The sequence below is a fragment of the Lygodium microphyllum genome, chromosome 20, assembly GCF_053477565.2.
Source record: "Lygodium microphyllum isolate KBCC chromosome 20, Lygodium_microphyllum_v1.1.10, whole genome shotgun sequence".
Taxonomy (NCBI): Eukaryota; Viridiplantae; Streptophyta; class Polypodiopsida; order Schizaeales; family Lygodiaceae; genus Lygodium; species Lygodium microphyllum.
Window position 1 is genome coordinate 116,380,754 of NC_141154.1, and position 7,290 is coordinate 116,388,043.

The following is a 7,290-nucleotide window of genomic DNA, read 5'->3' on the forward strand; positions in this document are numbered from 1 at the left end:
GCTATGAAGACACCTGGGTACCTCCTGTAGCCAACAATGACACCAGACGCAACCTCGATAGTTGACATTCCTCCTCGGCAATATGGGCCAAGTTTTCTAACCCTACACCTTCTGTTTTTTAGTGACGGTCATGTCTTAAGTGTGGGGACGTTTGTGGTGGACCTAATGTGTGGTACTAGGTCTTTCTTGTTCGGTTTACCCTTCTTGCTAAGGTTTTAAGTGTGGGAACGCGTCCCTGCGCGTCTACGATGCATATCCCTATGCATATACCCTATTCTGATCATATATCTATGCCATGACTTCATTTTACCTTGATGGGGTCCCTTCCCCACTCCTTCGTTCTATTTCACCCTGTCCTCTGGAGCAGTTTCTTGACCGTTTGCCTTTATTCTTTGTTTTGAGATTTTTTTCATGTGAACACACCCTACGTTCACTGGAATCCTAATCCAACCTTACATCCATGTTCATCCCTTTGAACTGCCTATTTTTCCTTTTTACCAACCCCTGTTCTGATAGATGGTTCTAAAGTTATTCATTTTTGAAGTAATTCCTGTAACTTGGACAGTTTTCCATGTGAACGCATCTTTATTGCTTCGAAACCCTGATCTGATGTGCGAGCCCTGTCCTACCCATTCCTCTTGACATTTTTTCTTTTTACTCCATGTCATTTCGATGCACGGTTGATCCATTATTAATTTTTGCGGGTTTTCGGACCCTTTTCGTGCTTATTTTTCACATTTTTCCATGTGAGCCTGCCCTGTTTGCATCATAATTCTAGTTTGATTTGACAGCTGTATCTTGCCAACCTTTCCCCCACTTTTTCTTTTTTTCTCTTCCCTCTTTCGATTATCAAATTTTTAGTTATTAAATTTTTTGAGTGTTTTCGGGTTTTTTTTTGTGTTTTTCCCATGTGAATCCCTCCCAATTTCCCCCACATTGAGTTTTGATGCACTGGCCCTGAGAATGCCTTTCTTCTGGACATTTTTTCTTTTTACTGTCCTCTATTTCGGTGCACGGTTCTTCACGTATTAATTTTCAAGTCCATTTTCGAGCTCATTTTTGGGGTTTTTTCCATGTGAATGTGTCCTTTGTCACTCGGAACTATGTTTTGCCATGATAGGATTGTTGGACACATTGTTTTGCACAATTTTCCTTCTTTCTGCACTTGGTTTCGATGTGCGGATTTTCCGATATTAATACACGTATGTGTTTTCGAGCTTTTTTTTGCGTTTTTCCCATGTGAACACCTTGATTTTTCCCCAGAACCGGTGTTGCATTTTTCCATCATTTTCTCCTCGTCTCCAGGCACATTTTCTCTTCTTACGGTTTTTCGATGTGATGAACGGTTTGGATTTTATTAATTTTTCTTCCTTTTTGCCGTGTGACCGCGTTTCTCGTGTTGGGTGCGTGAACGTGCTATTTTCGATTTTATGCACCTCGGGATGTCCTCGTGGTGTCTGTGGTTTGTGCATTGCCGTCCCTACCCCGTTTGATCCCATCATTGTAAATTTTTTTACCCTCGCCCCGCGCATGTGCGTAGGACGGGGGTGCGTTTCTTTTACACACCCATACCCATTTTATTTTTATTTAAAAAAAAGAAAAAAACCCACAAATCAAACCCACATAACAACCAACCAACCCACATTAAAATTTATTTTAAAAAAACACACAATAATAATAATAATCAATAAAAACAAAAAACAACAATACACACACGAAAAAAAATAGAGAAAAAAAAAACAAACGAAAAACAAAAACCAATAAATACCCCAATCCAATCCCTAAAAGAAAAAAATGGAAAAAAAACTAATAATAAAACCCACAATTTTTTTTCCCAAACACACAAAAAATAAAAATACAAAAAACACAAAAACACAAATTAACTTAATTAAAAAACGTCAAAAAATAAAAATTAAATTAAAAAAAACAAACAACCGTGCGCTTACCTGCTCCCGCGCGCCCTCCGTCCTCCTCTCTCTCATCGCAGCCGTCCTCCTCTCTCTCGGTTGCAGCATCTCGCCCGCCTCGTCACTACCTTCGGCCGCTTCCTTCTCCTCCATCTCCCCCGCCGACCGGCCGCCTCGCCCCGCCCGCACCTCCTTCTCTTCTTCCTCCTCCTCCTTCATGCCGTGATTGGCCATCCTTCCTCTCCCACCCCTGGTTAGTATAAACCTAACTAACCTTAAACCTCACTAACCTTACTTAAACTAACTAACCTTACTTTAACAGACTAACATTACTTACACAGACTAACCTGACTAACATTACTTAAACAGATTAAACAAACTAACATTACTTACACTAACTAACTTAACTAACCTAACTAACCTAACTAACCCAACTTAACAAACTAAACTAACCTAACTAATCTAATTGATTTAACAAATTAAACTAACTTAATTGCTTTAACCACCTCAATTAACCTAATTCACTTAACCTACTCAGTCACCTAATTCACTTAGGCTACTCACTTACAGCCCCTCTTTTTGCCCATTCTCCCTTCTCCTCTGTTGTTTTCTTGTCGTGTGGCCGCTCTCGGTGTACGAGTGGGCTAGCGGGCGTTCACATGCGACGATGCGCTTCCGATTTGTTCATGCGATGGTGAGTTGCAGTCAACCATTCACACGCAGTCATCCTCCGTTGTTCAAACGCAGCATAGGTACCACCTTTTATTTTCCAAACCCATAAAATACATAAAAACACATAAAAAATAAACATAAAACACATAAAAACTCCAAAAATTCATTAAAATTTATTTAAAATTGCAAAAACATTTCTTAAAAAATGTCTACTATTGCTAAATCATTTGGAATATTTTTTAAAGTGAAAATTCAAGAAAATAAATAGCAAAAACTTTAAAATTTAAAAATTCCTTCAAAAACACATGTAAAATGAGTAAAATTCATTAAAAATTAGTAAATATCCAAAAATAAATCCTTTTTTTTTTGAAAAATTCTACAAACCTCCTTGCCTCTTTTGCCAATAATTTCTCAATTGAAAATGCTTCCATAAATGGTTAAAGTACTATTTGAAGCCAAAACCCTAATTTTGATACTTCACCTCATGAAAATTCATTTTAAATTCTAAAAATCAGCTGCAAAATCATGGATAAATTCAAACACATTGTTGAAACTTGCTAGATTACTGAAATTCCACCCTTACACTTCACAACATATTCATGTGTCCTATATCCCGATTTAATTATTATGGTAAAAAAAACAAAAACAAAACAGAAAAAGAAAAAAAAACCACACAATATACACAATACAAACATACCTAAAATATAATTTTGAAGAAAAATTAAAAACCACAAATAAATAAAATAAAAAATAAAAATAAAATAAAAATCACACAAATACACTAAGGTGCTTTATTTTTTTTTTCTAGTCAGTGGTGTTTGTTTTTTCTAATTGGATTCCTTGCATTTGGGACTACTACGTGCGCCTTCAGTCTTTTGCATATACACCCCTACTAGGTATTTATTTTTAAGTTTTATTCATTTTCATAATCTCTTAACCACAATTAATTGCTAAAATGAACTATATTCACCTACTTTTTCACGCGTATTTGTGCTAAACACACAAGTTTCTAATAATTTAAAAATCAACCAGTTGTTCACTTTGCACGCGCTATGTGCGCTTCAGAGGCACCTTAATTTTTAATAAAAATGAACCAGCCGTCACAAAAAAGCACGCACTGGCAAAAAAAGCACTTCACATCACCATTAATTTTTAATTAATGAATTTGCATTTAGAGACCCTAGTCTGGTAATCGCAGTCTGGGTTTCGTTAAAGCACTGCTTCACCCTAATAAATTATAATTAAAATTTTAAAAAGGAACCGCCGTTTTCTTATTAAGATTTATCACCTAATAAAATGTTATCCATTATTAATAATTTCTTAAAATGAACCCTTCATTAAAACAACTTCCTCTCATTGTATTTTTTTTATTTTTTTTAATAAACACGCTTCGTGGGATGGGCGCGTAAAGTCCTCTTAGCTGAAATTGTTGGTCAACGTTATGGCCAGGTCCTGATTAAATTTTCATGGTATTATGGTTTGCTTATGTGCTACGATTACGGGTGCGGTTTGTAGTTTTTTTTCTTCTTTCTTGCCTGATACGGGGTTTTGGGTGCCTGCTTCTTGCATTGCATGAAGTTTTTGGTTGCATATGTGTAGAGGTCATGCCGAATTTTTTCCAGGATGTGGGTTGATTGATTATGTGGTCCTAAATCAACGTCAGAATATAGCTTCTACTTATGTGCAGAGCACTAACCAATTGAGGGTGGATCTCTTAGCTTATCTTTCCAAAAACCATCCATTTGATTCATCCTTTTTTTATGCTTATCAGAGAAGATATGTTTTAGGTCCCTATGTTCCTAGCCTATTATACTACCAATAAATGGTCCATTGCTATGATACTTATCTTTCCCTTTATCAAACCAATTCAGTAGCAATCTTACCTCTTCTTTTCCAACCTCAGGGTTTTCCTCAAATTCCTATATTTACCTATTGTTCTTTTATCGAAGATAGAGTTTTTTCCCCGTCTCCGCCATGCCCTTCTCCATCTATCCATATACCTTCTACTTTTCTTGCTTATCAATTGACGCCTTTCTTAACTGATTCACTTAAATTTTCAGCCACTCCTTCTTTATCTTATTCCTCCTTTTATGATTTTGCCTACCCATCTCTTCATCCACTTTTACTTATTCCACTTCCATCTCCTGCCACTTCTATTTCTCAAACCCCTCAGTTGGTTAGTGAGTATGATGGATTTGATCAACAGATTCCAAGAAGAAGAGGATGGAGCTCCACTGATTCTCTCACATGACCACATATAAACTGGCCAATAATTCCAAGGGACGGGACTACTGCTAGTTAAGCATACCTGAATTACCTTCATTTTGCTCACCATTATTCACAATCTCTAGATCCTTCAGTGAGATTGACAGCTCATTTTGCTTGGTATCTAGCATACATGCATAGGCATTCCCATAATGATCAAAAGGCCATTCCAAAGCTTTGTATGAATGTCAATGTGAACATTGACTCCCAACAGTTGGATGTCCTCTATTTTCATGCCCTATGTCTATCTAGCAGATACCTTGTTTTGCTAGAAAGGATGTGATGTCTACAGTTCTTTCAAAATCCTCCAAAGACATTTGTAGATGAGTCCTTTTCCATGGATCGTTTTCGAAACCACCAAGCCTTCAAAAGGGATCACCTTCATTGATGCCTTTCCAATGTATTTCAGATGATTCTTAATGATATATATATCTCTTTTTGGAGGTGTCATTCAAATGGTTGTGTTAGTGTTTGTGTGTGTTGTCATAATTATATGTGATGAGTTTATACTGATTGCGAATAATTTGTTCGAGAGCTCTTTTCAAACTTTTGATGGTGGATGGAAAGCCTATGGTGGAAAGCTGAAGAAGAACCTCTTATATCCTTTACAAATTTATTATGGCTTTTAAATTATTATCAGATGAGTTAATGAATAATGGAGTTTTCCTTTAGTAGTATTTTCTATCAGATACAGGTTATAAGTTGGGGTCGTGGTTAAGAGAGATTATTGAAGATACTACAGAAGATCAAATTTGAGCTCTTTAGTGAACTTATATTCTTCTTTTCCTTAGGTCACGAGGAGCTTCCTTTCTAAGTGTGGGGATATGTTGAGAGTGGAAAAAGACTAAAAATTTGACTGATTTTTGTTGATTTTGAGGTTTGCATGATTGATTTTTGATGATTTAGAGTGATATATGGTTGTTAATGGAAGTATTTGAGAGTGTTTTGGATGATATTGATTATGTTTTGGAAGATCATGATGATTTTTAGTGGAGATATGAAGCTCTGTGATATTCTAATAGGTTTTGTTGAGGTTTTGATTGGTTCTGCATAGCTTTTGTTTTGTTCTGATTTTCTTCTGTATGAAGCATGGATTGATGATTGATGAAGGTTGAGATCTTTTGGAAGCTTATTGAATAGTTTTTATAGTTTGGAATGGTTTTAGTATGAGTTATGAGGTTTTGATGACCTTCTATAACCCTCTCTAAACCTTTTGTGGAGCCTCTGTATAACTGCTCTGTCTCTGCTCTGTAATTGCTCTGTATCTGCTTTGGTACTGTATTGTACTATTTTGTAGACCTTCTGTAAGTGTTCTGTAGAAAGTATGTGTGACTTTGGGAAAGTTTTCTAACTTTTGGAAATGATGAATCTAAGTTCAAAAGAGCTAAAACAAATGGAAGAAGCAGCTCCTGAAGACTGAAGAGAAGACTGAGTGACAGTGACAATAGTGAGTTGTGAAGAGACACTGTAGTGGCTCTAGTGCCGCTTCATATCAGACATACCTCTTGGGAGGTGTACCCACGACCTAAGAAAGATTATTGAGAGTTATTATGAGAGTATTGTAGTGAGGAGATGATGTACTATTGAGAGATAGAGAGAGAGAGAGAGCCAGAGATAGTCAATTCTATCAAAATAGTGTAACTGTATATGAGAGATTGAGAGAGAGAACTATAAATACATTGAAGATGAATACTATGTGATTGATTTCCATTCAAAGATGGTGTATTCTTTTGTGTTCATTGTTCTATTGATGGATTCTATGAAGATGTTGAAGATTATGGTTGATTCTATCAAATCCGTGGGAGATATCTACTATGATGCTGCGTGAAGATTTGCTATTTTCTTTGTTTTGATGATCAAAAGAATGAAACAAAAGCTTGTTGATGTTACAAGATAGATTTTCTTGCAGTAGAATCCCCTTTTCCTTGGTGTTGCTCTTGGGGCTCCAGATAATATCCGAAAAAATACAATATGGGAATGTCACAAAGATTAGTGTGCATGTAAAAAATAATGTAGTTGATTTTTCATTAGAAAAAATCACATGAAACACATGTGTGGTCTCGATGTATAAGCTTTGTACATGTGGCCTTGATGATTATGTCATCGATCCTCTTATCTTTGTAAAAAAAAAAAATCTGAATTGATTTCTTCCTGCAACAACAGATAAAGCTTGATGATCTCCAATTTGTAATCATTCCATATCACGAGGGGTGTATTTTTGTCCATGTAATTCTCATTCAAAGAAAAGATTTAGACATTTCTTTGATTTATCATCCTAAAATATGTCTTAATTTGTATTTCACAGCAAAGCACTTTAATTTTGAATCTCAAAAATAAGAAAATTTTCCTAAGGAATTCTCCCCATCATTTCCATGGGAATTTTAGATTGTAAGCATAAATTGAATTTTCTCATTTTGGTCTTTGCCAAGTATACTTCTACTAACTC